Source organism: Euprymna scolopes, chromosome 23 (assembly GCF_053919585.1).
Source record: "Euprymna scolopes isolate OS-2025 chromosome 23, ASM5391958v1, whole genome shotgun sequence".
Taxonomy (NCBI): domain Eukaryota; kingdom Metazoa; phylum Mollusca; class Cephalopoda; order Sepiida; family Sepiolidae; genus Euprymna; species Euprymna scolopes.
This window is the reverse complement of record NC_136504.1, coordinates 104,551,414-104,566,398: the sequence shown is the minus strand read 5'-3', so window position 1 is coordinate 104,566,398 and position 14,985 is coordinate 104,551,414.

Below are 14,985 nucleotides of genomic sequence, written 5' to 3'. Positions count from 1 at the left end.
AAATTGCTAATTATTTTATTTTGTCCTGCGTACCTGCTAAATATGTCATTTTTTTTTTAAACAGGTACACATACCTGTTATTATTTTAGTGAGAACAAATGGCGCTTGTCGATAATTGGGCCGAAAAAAAATTTTTACAAGAAAAATCTTAAATTTTTTTTTATAATGTACGTACTTGTCACTGAATGAATATGTCATACTCCGAAAATTAAGTAAATCGATCAAGTAATTTTTTTTATTTAAGAAAATCAAATATCATCATACAGTTTAGCGAAGAACTGCTTCTTCACGCCATTCTGTTTTCGAATGATACGCTATTAACGACACCTGCCGGAAATATAGGATCAACAAGGGCAGACAATCGACTTGGAAACAAAAATGGTAAAACCCTATTTTTTTTTTCTTCTTCTTAAATGTCGAAAACACTTTTATAATACAATATAATAAATTAACCCATTTAATAAATAAATTGACTTCTTTTAATAAAGAGAATGTCGAAAACACTGGGGGGGGGCATTTGAAAACAGACTTTAATAAGCGAACATGAAAAACAGGTAAAGAAGTCGTTATGTTAATTTATTATTTTGTATTTGTATTATGAAAAAAAAGTGTTTTCGACATTTAAGAAAAAATTTTTTTAAGTCGATTTTGTTGATCCTCTATTTTCGGCAGGTGTCGTTAGTAGCATATCATTCGAAAACAAGATGGCGTGAAGCAATTCTTCGCTAAAATGGGTGATAATATTTGATTTTCTTAAATAAAAACAACTACTTGATCGATTTACGTAATTTTGGGAATATGACATCTTCATGCAGTGACAAGTACGTACATTATAAAGATTTTTTTCAAATTTTTTTGTAAAAAATTTTTTTTCGGCCCAATTATAGATAAGCACCTAATGAATTACTATATTGTTATCTTTCTTACTAAAATAAAATATAATTAATAATTCTTTGGCGCTTCTACACTATTGGACGAGATTTCGGAAATCGTAATACTGAATTTCACATGAAAACAATGGTATCATCTACTTATTTCGCATATTTTATATGTGTTACGTAGTTTTTTATTATATCCAAAAATTACGAAAATCGATAAGGTAAAAAATTATTTATTAAAGAAAATAAAAATAGAATTTGAAGAAAACGATCGTAAAACACAGGAGAGTTCAAAAGGGAGGTAATATTACCATTTAGATTTAAAAAAAAAAAAAAAAAAAGATGGCGGCAATTTTTCACCTGCTAACACGATTAAAGTTGTTTTTGTTTTTGTTTTTTTGTAAAATTTTAGAAAAAGCATGAACTCCAATTAGTAGTAAACAAAATATTTTTCTCGTAGATTTCGGTGTGCTGAAAAAGAATCTGAAAACCATATCCATCGCAAATTTGGAAGATATTAATATATTTCCAAGGGATTATTTTTTTTGTATAATCAGCTATAATGGTGTAAGTCGCCTTATTACACATGCCTAGAGACCGAAGAGAAATCACATTTATTAATTAAAGAATCCAACCTTGATCGCGCTTCGGGGCCTGTGGCGCAGTTTAATCTCTACGGTTCCAGATGGACATTGTCAGAAGATAGCGGTTTCAATCCTACCCAAAGCATGCCAGAGGTTTACTTGGCCAAAACGTGATGAGACGACAACAACTACGGATGACAATGATTGCTGAGAATGCAGTTAGGAGATTCGAAGTTCCTATCCATCGCGGTTACCACCTGACGAAGGCCAGAGGAATAGTTGGTCGAAACGTTGTGAAAAACAACCACCAATGAAGATGAAAACAGCAACTAATAAAGATGAGAATAATAGTCCAAAATAAAATTAATATATCTCAAAAATGAATTCCAATTAAGGAATAATATATAGAAATCACATTTGTTTTTAAAAATTATCATTTTATTAGTTTTTGTAAGTAAAAAATATCATAACGCATCATTCTATTTGTTTACGTAATTTGGGTTCTTGTGTTCGCGTGTGCATGAGCGTAAAGTGACTTGTCACATTGCGGAGGAATTTTTAGTGGACATTTTAAATAAGAAAGTTTTTAAATGCGGTCCATTTTTTGTGTGTTACGTAGTTTTTAATGTTTTCATGAGTGGTTTACAAAAGCATAATTACCCGTTTTCCCGTAAGTAACATGCCGACATTTCACAAAAATGCTGTTTCTACATTGGCGGAGCCTCAGGGGCGACGGATACGGTTTTCAGATTCTTTTTCAACACACCGAAATCTACAAAACCAATATATTTTTTCTACTCGTTCGAGTTCACGTTTTTTCTAAAATAATATCTTTTTTTGGTACTTGTATAGTTTAATCAAAACATTAAAAAATGAAAATATCGAAAAAAGGTTATATTGTACGTATCCGTTTTGGACTGAAGATCTCCGAAAAAAAAATCATTTAATTTGATCGAGTAGTTTTTTTGTTTTTTTACAGTGAAAAACACGTTCTTATGAGAGCACGTTTAGCAGTATCAGAATTTTGGGGGAATTTTTGACACCCCTAACAGAAAACTGCGATTAAAATATAGAAAACTCGTAATTTCTCTTTCTAAAGTGGGTTATTTATTTTCTTTATAGAATATGCTTCCAAAGCGCAGCACCTTTGTGGACATGGATGCACCCTCGAAGTAAAATCAGGCACCTCATTGACTATGTCATTGTCCGTGCCAAAGACCGCTGTGATGTGCTGAACACCAGGGCAATGACCAGTACAGACAATTGTTGGACCGACCACCGTCTTATTCGCTCCATCATGTCTATCCATTTAATGCGGAAGCAAAGGATGCAAAAAAGACAGAGCCGACCAAAGCTCAACATCGAGCAGCTGGGCGATATCACCTACCAACAACACCTCCAGGCGGCTCTTAGTGCGGACCTGCCCAAGCAGTATCCGCATGATGCTGAAGAGCACTGGGACAAGCTGTCTTCTGCCATCATGGACTCCAGTATAAGCATCCTAGGGCAGAAAAAGCGGAAACATCAGGATTGGTACGATGAAAACGATACCGAAATCCAACAGCTTATAGACACCAAGAGGCAAACTTTTATCACCTGGCAGAATAACATCAATTGCAAGGTTAAAAGAGCTGCCCATGCCAAGGCTAAAGCGGCTGTCCAATCGACAGTCAGGAAGCTGAAGAACCTCTGGTGGATGAAGAAGGCTCAGGAGATCCAGCAGTTTGCTGACTCTGGGGACACCAGAAGATTCTTTGAAGCCACAAAAGTGGTATACGGCCCCAGCTACCGTTCTCTGACCCCCCTTCGGTCTAAGGATGGGCTCACGCTGCTGAAAGGAAAGGGAGAAATAACAAATAGATGGAAAGAGCATTACGAGGATCTTCTGAATAGGGACACCACTCCAGAGATGGAGGCCCTTGAAAAACTCCCCCAACAGCCCATAATTGAGAGCATGGGAGAACCACCCAGTCTGGAAGAGGTGCGGGATGCAATTAGGAAGATGAAAAACAATAAGGCGGCTGGTTCTGACGGCATCCCAGCAGAAATCCTGAAGAAAGGCGGGCCTGATCTTCTCAGACACATCCATGCCCTGCTGCTCAAAATATGGGAACAAGAGAAAATCCCTGCACAACTTAGAGATGCCCTAGTTGTCTCCATCTTTAAGAAGGGAGACAAGGCAAACTGTGGGAACTACCGGGGCATTTCTCTCCTCTCTACCACAGGGAAAGCCCTAGCTCGGGTTTTGGCCAACAGGCTTACACCCCTTGCAGAAACCATCCTTCCCGAGTCCCAAAGTGGTTTTCGACCAAATAGAGGCACGATGGACATGATCTTCACTGCTCGTCAACTCCAAGAAAAGTGCAGGGAGCAAAATTTACCATTATACATGGCTTTTATAGACCTTACTAAAGCCTTTGACTCTGTGAACCGTCAAGCCCTTTGGCTGGTTCTTGCAAGGTTTGGATGCCCAGAGAGGTACATTCGGGTACTGAGACTGCTACATGACAATATGTCAGCTACAGTCCTCAGTAGTAGTGGAGATGAAACAGAGCCCTTCAGGGTTGACACTGGAGTGAAACAGGGATGTGTCATTGCCCCAACCCTGTTCTCCATCTTCATTACTGCTATCCTCCATCTCACGGACAAACATCTTCCCCATGGAGTTCGGATTATGTACAGAACTGACGGGCGACTTTTTAACATCAACAGATTTAGGGCCAAAGGTCGAACGAACACCATATCCATTATGGAGCTACAGTATGCAGACGATAACGCCCTTGTAGCCCTCTCAGAAGAGGACCTACAGTGTACACTGGTTGCCTTCACGAGGGTGTACAAACAGCTAGGACTAACAATTAATATAAAAAAAACCCAAATCCTCCATCAATCACCACCAAACAGTACTCCAGTCTCACCCCCAAACATCTCCATTGACAACGCTAGACTGGAAAATGTGGACCACATTGATATATAGGATGCTGCCTAGGTATGGGAACCTAGGCAGCATCCTATCATCAAAAGCCAACATAGATGATGAAATACAACACCGTCTCAGCTGTGCCAGTGGGGCTTTCTCAAGGCTAAGGAAGAGAGTATTTGAGAACCGTGACCTTCTGGCAAAGACCAAAATCATGGTATATAAAGCTGTCTTGCTGCCCACTCTTCTCTATGGATCGGAGACCTGGACCACATACAGGAAGCACGTAAAAACCCTGGAGACGTACCACCAAAGATGCCTCCGAAAAATCCTCAGAATTAGTTGGAAGGACTGACGCACTAACACCAGCGTCCTGAGTGAGGCTGGCATTCCCACTATCACCGCTACTGTTGCTCAACGCCAGCTCAGATGGACTGGTCATGTTGTCCGAATGCCGGATCTCCGCCTCCCAAAACAGATTTTCTACTCTCAGCTTGTTGAGGGAAAGCGTGCCCAGGGTGGCCAAAAGATGAGGTATAAGGACAACATCAAAGCAAATCTAAAGCGGTTTCACATGGACCTTGAGACATGGGAGGACGTGGCTAGGAGCAGGTTGGCATGGAGGAGCGCTGTCCACAAAGGTGCTGCGCTTTATAGTAGTGACCTAAATCAAGCTGCTGAGGATAAACGCAAGCACAGAAAGGACAGATTATTAACCAGACACACCCAACCCCACCCCACCACCACTACCTTTATCTGCCCAAATTGCACAAGACAAATTGGGTCTAGGATTGGGCTCTATGCTCACCTGAGGACCCACAGAAGTCACAACGGAGGACAGTCTTACTCGGACACGAGTGACCGCCGATGATGATGATGATGCTTCCAAAATAAACTATTTAAGTTGTTTAAAAAATAATAGAAATATTATTTTTCATTGTTTAAAAAACAGTGTTTACAAAGTGCGTGCGTGCGCTCTGGGGGCCATTTTGTTACGTAATGAAATCAATTGATTTTTATGAGATGAATATTTTTCAATTTTTAAACTTTAAAAATCTATCAAAATTTTCCTATTCGTTCAATTGTTACGTTTTTTTCAGGGTGAATGTAAAATTTTATGCTCTTTCCGATAAACTGAATATAATATTTTAGACAAACGTTGTTTTATAAATTCACCCCCCCATTTTGAAAGGTCTATGAGAATTTTAATAATTAATTTTGGTTGGCACATTTTATATATCACAAATTGAAGATAAAACATGAATAAATAAAATACTCAAATTTAAAACAACAAAAAAATATCACTTATCTGTAAATTTACTGGTAAAGTCCAAAATGTAAATCCTTTTTTCGATAACCACGTGTTTTTTTTTTTGTTTTTTTTTTTTACGTGGAAGCTTAATATTTGTTTAGAATAGTCCAGTCATTAATGTTCGGTCAGTGTATATTTTTATATTTAATTCCTGGTTTCCTTTTTTCGATATAAAAAAAAAAGACGAAACCCGATAATGCAGATTTATAGTATAATAAATAAAAAATTCAGGTATTTCTTTAAGATATTAAAAAAAAAAATAACATTGCATATCTTCGTCATTTCGTAATCCGTGTAAATCCAAAAATGAAAAATCCCAGTTTTCATGTATGATAGCGTAAAGGTGCCAAAATAAAAAAAAGGACAAGTTATCTCCCTTTATTCATATAGGGTCAATATGAAGCCACCCTCGAAAATTCCTTTAAAATTACGGCCAAATCTGTTCATTGCAATGTGGCCATAAAGTGGGTGCCCATTTGACGTCACATCATTATAGAAAAGTGACCCCCCACTTTGTGACCATTTGTAAAAATTTTTATCTTGGGAACTACTAGTTTCGTTTGCCGTATATATAAATGGTTATTTCCGTTTTCAGCGCCTCTGAAAACCTTTAAAAGTGGAAAATTTGAAGGAATATAATCCAATATCGAGATAGTGTTTTTTTTACACTTATAGGCTTCCGTACATAAGTAAATGATAATTTTAACATCCGGTGTCTTTACAACTTTCTTGAAAGACACGCGTTGTCACGATATGTGTTGGAAAAATCCTTCCATTTAAAAAATACATGGATTATAATACATAAATATGAATAAATTCTCATACAGGAAGATTAAAAGAAAGCATATCTTACTCATTAACCAGGTAAGTTCTTTATTTTGCCGTTAAAATAATTATCGTAAGATTCAAGTAATGTTATTGTTCGACAATCCGTGTAATGTTAAGTGAAGAAATCGAAGGAAAAATAAATAAAATTGTTTATTTCTCTATTAAAGCTTTTATGATATTAAAATTTGGTCTTTGCTCGTTTTATTGAAATAAAATTTACGGGTTTAAATTGCGTTTTCATATTATTAAAATCTGATAGAAAGATAGATGTCTATTCAAAATGGCGACTCGGCTGAAAATTCCCCCAAAATTCTGATATTGCTAGTGCACGTTGAAGTCAGTCATTATGGAATTTGTTGAACACGCCTCGGGGAGATAACTCCAGTTAAAGCGCCGACACTCCCTCCCTATCTTTAATACTAGCTTTTCTTCCTAAAAATCAAACCTTTTGATCGGTATCATAACAAATTGTTTTTTTGCTGTCAAAAAAAAACAAAAAAAACTACTTGATGAAATTAAACGAAATTTTTGGTAAATGTTACCTTATGCTACAACAGAAAACCGACCACTCTAATTTGGTTTTTAGGGGTATTCGAGGTCGCTGAGAACGAATCTGATAATCAAACCTGCCACAAATTTACCATTTGCATGGTATGTACCCTTAAACCTTTAGACTATTTTGTGCCATTTCACGCACCTTCGTGCGAACGGGCGTAGTGGGGTGTTTTATCATATTGTGCAGGAATCTTTAAGTGGTCATTTAAAGTAAAGTTTTTTTTTTAAATGTCGGCGCCCCAGCACCACCACCGCCCCCTCCCCAATGTAATCAGAATTTTTGTGAAATGGTAAATGTCGGCACATTACTTACAGAAACCGGTTAATTAAACTGCAAAAGCACTTGTTAATGGAATACCCCCCTAAAAAGATCGAAAAATATAAAAATGTTTGGTGGTTATGTTTTTTCAAACCGCCCGTGAAAACTTTATTTTTTGATAAATTAAAAAAAAAACACATATTTTTTACCTTTCTTATTTTAAAGATTCCTACGTGATGTGATACGACACCCCACTATGTCCATTCGCACGTGAACGTATTATGTAAGAAAAACACTACCGAAGGCGGTGAAATGGCACAAAATAGTCCCAAGGTGTAGGGGTTCATAGCATGCAAACGGTAAGTTTGCGGCGGGTTTGATTATCAGATTCGTTCTCAGCGACCTCGAATATCCCTAAAAAAACAAATGAGAGTGATCAATGTTCTGTTGTGGCGTAAGGTAACATTTACCAATTTTTTTTCTTCGTTCCATAATGGATAATTGCAATATAACCTTTTTCAATACTTTCATTTTTTAATGTCTTGATTAAACTGTACAAGTGCCCCCCCTTTTTTTTTTAATAATTCAGTAATATTCAGATAATTCTGACTGCATCATGTGGAAGCTACTATTATAACTTATTAGAATTGACAAAAAATCAGTTTTTTGGGTTTTTTTTTTATATCTGAAAACTCCATTTATCGACTACAAAATCTCGTTCCAATAACGTAGAAGCGCCAATTATTTTTCACTGAAAATAAAATAAATAAATAACGAAATAAAAATAAAAATAAAAAAAAACTACTTGACCTATATATCCGCTAGGTGTTGTTAGTGGCGTTATCTCTCAAACAAGATGGCGGAATGGCGAAACTTCGATATCACGTCCACGTCCTATAATATTTGATTTTCTTAAATAAAAAAAAAAAAACTACTTGATCGATTTACGTAATTTTTGGAATATGACATTTTCATGCAGTGACAAGTACGTACATTATAAAGATTTTTTTTCAGATTCTTATAGTAACAAATATTACTTGTGGCCCATTTATAGACTTGCACCAAATACTATTTAAAAACACTGAATACACGTCAACTTATGTCATGGTAACATAATGAGCGAATTTCTAACAGTATTTTGTCTAGTTTATTATTTGTAACATCTTTTCCTGAACTTACCGTGTTAAAGAGAGTGTCGGGCGCCATTTTGAATTTTTCAATACATCGGTAAACACTGCATGTTTTTCGAGCTGAATAAACATGTTACATTAAATAATAATAAAAAAAAATGTATCCAATTTGGTAGAAAAGTAAATTATCTTGCCTTTGATAATATTTATTTGTTTTTTGACAACTTTTTCGAATCTATGTGTACAGTAATACAAACCCGATTTTTTTAGCGGTGATTTCGCGAGGGTATTCTGACATTAACGTTGCCCACATTTTAATACGTAGTGAAGTGCCAGAAACTTTGTTAAAAATATTGAATAATTCGACCCCCCTGTGTTTCCAAGCTTATAACTACTCGAAACATGTAATTTAAACCCTAATTTTTTTTTTTCAATTAAATGAGCAAGGACCAAGGTTTCATTTTAAATAAAATAAATAAATAACGTGATTAAAAAAAAAAAAGTTTTAAACTTCGGACTTTACAGGCAAATTTCTAAAAAACACTACTTTTTTTGTTTTAAATATGAATATATTATTTATTGATCTTTTATCTTCAATTTGTGATATATAAAACTTTGGTGAGTAAATTAATTATTTACTTTTTAATAGACATTTCAAAATGGGGGGGGGGAATAAAAAAAAACGTTTGTCTAAAATATTATATTCGGTTTATTGGAAAGATCATAAACCATCATTGACCCTGAAAATATCGTAAAAATAGAATTAATAGAAAAATTTGGATAGATTTTTAAAGATTAAAAATTGAAAAATACTGAACTCTTAAAATTCGATTAATTTCATTACTGTTTTTTTTTTTTTTTAATAAAAAAAATAATATTTCTATTACTTTTTATACAACTTTATGGTTTATTTTGGAAGTATAATCCATAAAGAAAATAAACAACCCACTTTAAAAAGAGAAATTACGAGTTTTTTTTTATATTTTATTCGCAGTTTTGTGTTAGGGGTGTCAAAAATTCCTACATAAATTCTGATACACCTAAGTGGACTTATCACATTCGTAGAGGAATCTTTAGCGTACATTTGAAATAACATGAAAGTTTTTAAAAAAAATATGGTTAATTTTTTTGTGTGTGTTACGTAATTTTTTTATGCCTTTTAATTGAACTAAAAAAGTTTCCATGAGTTTACAAAAACATATTTTTACGTTTTTCGTTCTTTTTTTTTTTTGTATTCAATCATAAAACTTATGTAGTTTAACAGGTGATATTTTTCGTTCTTTTTTTAAGGGGGGGTATTAATTCATAGAACTTGTTCTGCGGTTTAATTACCCATTTTTCCATAAGTCATGCACCGGCACGTACTGAGTAGAATACCATTTAACATTTCACAAAAATTCTGTTTGTATTGGGGAAGGGGAGGTGGTGTTCTGACGGCCGAGTTTTGTGAAATGTTAAGCGGTATTCTACTCGATAACTGTTGGTGCATTATTTACAGAAAAACATTTAATTAAACTGCAGAATAAGTTCTATAATATAATACCCCCCCTCCAAAAAAGAACGAAAAACATAAAAAGTATGTTTCTATAAACCACTTATGGAAACTTAATTTTGTAGATCAATTAAAATCATTAAATAAAACACACACACACACACACACACACACACACACACACACACACACACACACACACACACAAAATGAACCACATTTAAAAAAAAAACTTTCTTGTCTGCTAAAGATTTCTCCATGATGTGATAGGTCACTTCACTATGCGCGTGTACATGCATCATATAAGAAAATACTACTGATACTACTGAAGGTGGTGAAATGGCGCAAAATAGTCCCAGAGTCCAGGGGTTCATACCATGCAAATATATATATATATATATATATATATATATATATATATATATATATATTATATAAAATTCTGTTATTTATTTCACTTACCTCAAAGTTGTAAATAAAATTGGACATAAATTCAATATTATGTTAAAAAAAACACTTTCTGGATAATTTTTTTTCTCAGTTATATAATTATTTGAATTACAACAACAACAACAACAAAAAAAAATTCTAAAAAAATAATTATTTTTAAAAAGCTTTAAATGATATTAAATTCAAATATTACAATAAAAAATATATTCATATAAAAGAATATAAGACTATTGAGATAATAAAAATTGTAAATCCAAAATCAACTTAAAAAAAATTGTTTTGATTTGATTATTTAAATTGATCCTTACGTTTTGCGCTTTTTTTTTTTCAAAAATGTACGGAGGCGTTTAAGGGACATTATTTTTAAATACATGTGTCAACAGAAGATGTTAAAATTAATTTTATTTTATTAACTTTAGTCTGTGTAGTTCGTTAATAAAAATTTATTTGTTTTACAAAAGGTAGGTTTTATATTAATTTTCATCCATAGCAAAAAAAAAACCCTTACTTCTTTAATAATTATAACACGAACGCTTATCCATAGAAATTAACACAAACACACGAAATGATGACGTCACTATTAAAATGTGTACTACTGACGTTTTACACGTGAAGGTACCTAAAGGACAATATTTCACTTACATCGCAATTAATTTAATAGATAAGTAAATGAATACCAACTACATTTTGAAATGTAATGAAATAACTAGAAACAATTTTTTTTAATTAAATTGTTTTAAAAGTTATTCTTTTTACTGTAATTTTGTTTATCAGGCGAAACTATTCTAGTTTTTTTCTTTTTTCCTTTTTGTGGTTGACATCACATTTGGTCGCCATGGTGCCCGGAAAACTCGTCTCCGGAAAACTCGTCCCCTTTCGCTAGGTAGGAAAACTGGTCCCTTATTGAATAAATATCGATTGAAAACACATTTTATGATCGTTCTTGAAGGAGATATTGTTTTTTTAAATAGACTATAGCCCTCCCTCCCATAATATTTAAAAAAAAATATTTTTACTTGTTTAATGTTTTTTTTTTTTTTTTTTAAATAAAATCGATTTTCTAAGTGTCCGTTTTCTACCTAACTGGCTCAGTTCTTAGTGGTTTCACTTCTTTTAAAGCGTTTATTATGTTCATACAAAGTTAATTACAATTTTTTTTTGTTCTTATTTTAACGATGTTTTTTGGAGTCATAAAAACAATAATAAAAAACAAAAACAAAAAATTAAAAAACAGGGAGCGATTCGATTTTTCGTTTCTTTTTTGTTTTGTTTTTTTAATCATGATAGTTTTTTTTTGTTGTTGTTATGTTTTTGTTTTCTCTCATACCAAATGCACTCATGCGTTATTAAAAATTATAATTTTATCAATTATCAACATTTATTGTCGTCCTGTCAAATTTTGCAAAAATTAACTAATAAATTAAAAACGAAATATTTTTTTGGCGCGAGAGATGCCATATGCTAACAATCTCTCGTTAACTAATTTTTAATTTTTTAAAATTTTTACTTCAAAATTCTAAAATCAATCATTAAGAGAAAAAGTAATCACTAAATAAATTTATTTATCAATTTTATTGAAAACTCCGCCATCGTTTATCAAGAATTTCATTTAATTTCATTTTTTGTTGGTTGTTTTTCAGAGGGAGATATAGTTCTTACCCCCCCCCCACTCTCTCTCTCTCTAAATTATATTTTTAAAAATATTAAAATTAATTTTTTTTTTTTTTAAACCAAATCTCCCTTGGTAATTTCTTTAATTTTCTATTTTTTAGCGATTATCAAGACCCCTAAGATGTGATATACCGGACATTATTTCTCGTTTTCACGTAACACTCGACATGTTTTTTGTTTGTTTTCTGTGTTTTTTTCTTTATCGAATAAACGATTCCAAATAAATTAAAGAAACAACATAGTCGGCGAGGTAGAAAAATCGATTTTACCCTTTTATAAACAACAGTATATAAGTAATTTTTTTTATATTAATATAAAAAAAAAATATGCGGTCTCGTTTATGAACATAATAAACGCTTTAAAATAAGTGAAACCACTAAGAACTTAACCAGGTAGGTAGAAAACGGACATTTAGAAAATCGGGGTTTGTATTACTGTACACATAGATTCGAAAAAGTTGTCAAAAAACAAATATATAACAAATAAATATTATCAAAGGCAAGATAAGTTACTTTTCTACCAAACTGGATACATTTTTGTGTTTTTATTCAATGCAACATTTTTATTCAGCTCGAAAAACATGCAGTGTTTACCGATGCATTGGAAAATTCAAAATGGCGCCGACACTCTCTTTAACAAGGTAAGTTTGGGAAAAGGTGTTATAAATAATAAACTAGACAAAATACTATTAAAAAAAAAACACCAAATATATGTCAACTTATGTCACGGTAACATATAATGAGCGAATTTCTAACAGTATTATATATATACTAGACTGCCCTGTGGTTTGAGTTGTCCCCCTTTGCAAATTGGCTGTTTGGAGAAATGGAAAACTAGATGGCTCTGGTTGATAGTCAATTTGCATAAGTGGAGAAATGGGCAGCATGTAAACGGTACTTTTTTTTAAGCGGGGGAAGAGCGCAGAGAGTGAAACGACGGTTGGAAGAAGTGACGGTGAATTCTTTTTGGACGTTGAAGAGCTCAACCTTTTGGAAGGAACAGCTGTGTCTTATATAGTTTTTTTAAATTACTTTTTTTTCTACTTCACTACAAGCTATTTCGTCGGGAACTATGGAAGCAAAGAGGATCAGCAGTGAAATGCTTAAGACGTTCTCTGGAGAGGGAGATGTCATAACCTGGCTGACCAAGGTTAAACTTGTTGCTAAGTTGCAGGACATCGCAGATGTAGCCAGCTTGATACCGCTGTATCTTGATGGTGATGCTCTGGCCCTATATCTGGAGATGCGGGAGGAGGATCGACTGTCTGTTGACGCCATTGAGGAAAAGTTGAAGGAAGCATTTACCAAAGGACCGTTTGTGGCATATGGCAAACTAAGCCGTATGGTGTGGACTGGAGAGCCTGTCGATGTTTACGCCAACAATATCAGGAGGACATCAAGGGGCTGCAGGTGTGCAATTCGAAAAAGGTATCACAGGAACGGCCGAGTCAGACAAAAGTTGCACGATAGAGGACCAAGATTTCTTTGCACACTTTGATGGTGAGAAATGAACCGTCAAGTGGGCATGGAAGGGAGAACCTCCCATACTGAACAACAGAGTGGAATGCTACGAGCATACGTTGCGAGGAGGCACAAGAGTTGAATTTGAGAAGGAGGTGGACCGATGGATCTCAGAGGGGATTTTAAGACCATGGACGGAGAAGGTGGAAGGTGTGCTGCCGTTAATGGCGGTTGTTCAGCCCACAAAACAAAAAGTTCGGCCAGTACTGGACTTCAGGGAGCTGAACGTACATGTTGCGTGTCACACGGGAGGCGATGTGATGGACGTGTGCGGAGAGACCATGCGAGAGTGGAGGCAGATTCAGAAGGCTGCGACGATTGTGGATTTAAAATCTGCATACCTACAGATCCACATTTCACAGGAATTCTGGAAATACCAGCTGGTCAGATACAAGGGCCGAACATACTGCCTGACTAGATTGGGTTTTGGCCTGAATTCTGCACCAAAAATCATGGCAGCAATCCTCAAAACGGTGCTAAGCAAGGAGGACGCAGTCAGAAGAGCCACCAGTTCCTACATTGATGATATTTTGGTGGATGAGACGGTAACAACTGCGGAGGACATAGTAAAACACCTCAACAGCTTTGGGCTAATTGCAAAACGCCCGGAATCGTTGGAGGGAGGAGCTGTGTTAGGGCTCCAACTAAGAAAGGACCAGATAGGACGGTTAGTGTTCTGGAGGGGAAATGAGATCCCGGAAGTGTCGGAAAAATTGAGCAGGCGAGAACTCTTCTCAATATGTGGAAGACTGGTGGGCCATTACCCTATTGCAGGATGGCTACGGACTGCATGTAGTTATATCAAAAGGCTAGCTAGTGGAGCGAAGTGGGAGGATGGAGTTGATAAAGAGACTGGACATTATGAGAGAGATTATTGAAGAGGTGAAGAGGGAGGATCCAGTGAGAGGTGTTTGGCATGTACCCAACAGTGCAGAAGGTGTTGTGTGGTGTGATGCAAGCTGTATAGCAGTGGGGGTCACCTTGGAGATAGGTGGTGTTACTGCAGAAGATGCTGCTTGGTTGCGGAAGAAGGACGACATGGCTCACATAAATGTGGCGGAACTGGATGCGGTTATGAAGGGCATCAACTTAGCCTTGAAATGGGGGCTACAGAATGTTGAGGTGAGGACCGACTCAGCCACTGTGTTCTCTTGGATCCAGTCCGAGGAGGTGAAGATGAAAGGCACTGCCGAGATGCTAGTAAAGCGTCGATTGATGATGTTAAGGGAGCTGATTAGGGAATTTGATCTTCAACTTAGGGTCACTATCATTCCTTCAGTGAAGAACAGAGCAAATGTGATGACGAGGGTGTGGAAGACCTGGCTAAAGGCGCCAAATGAGGCGGCTGTTGCAATATGTTGTTTGAATGAAGACACTCTGAAGGAT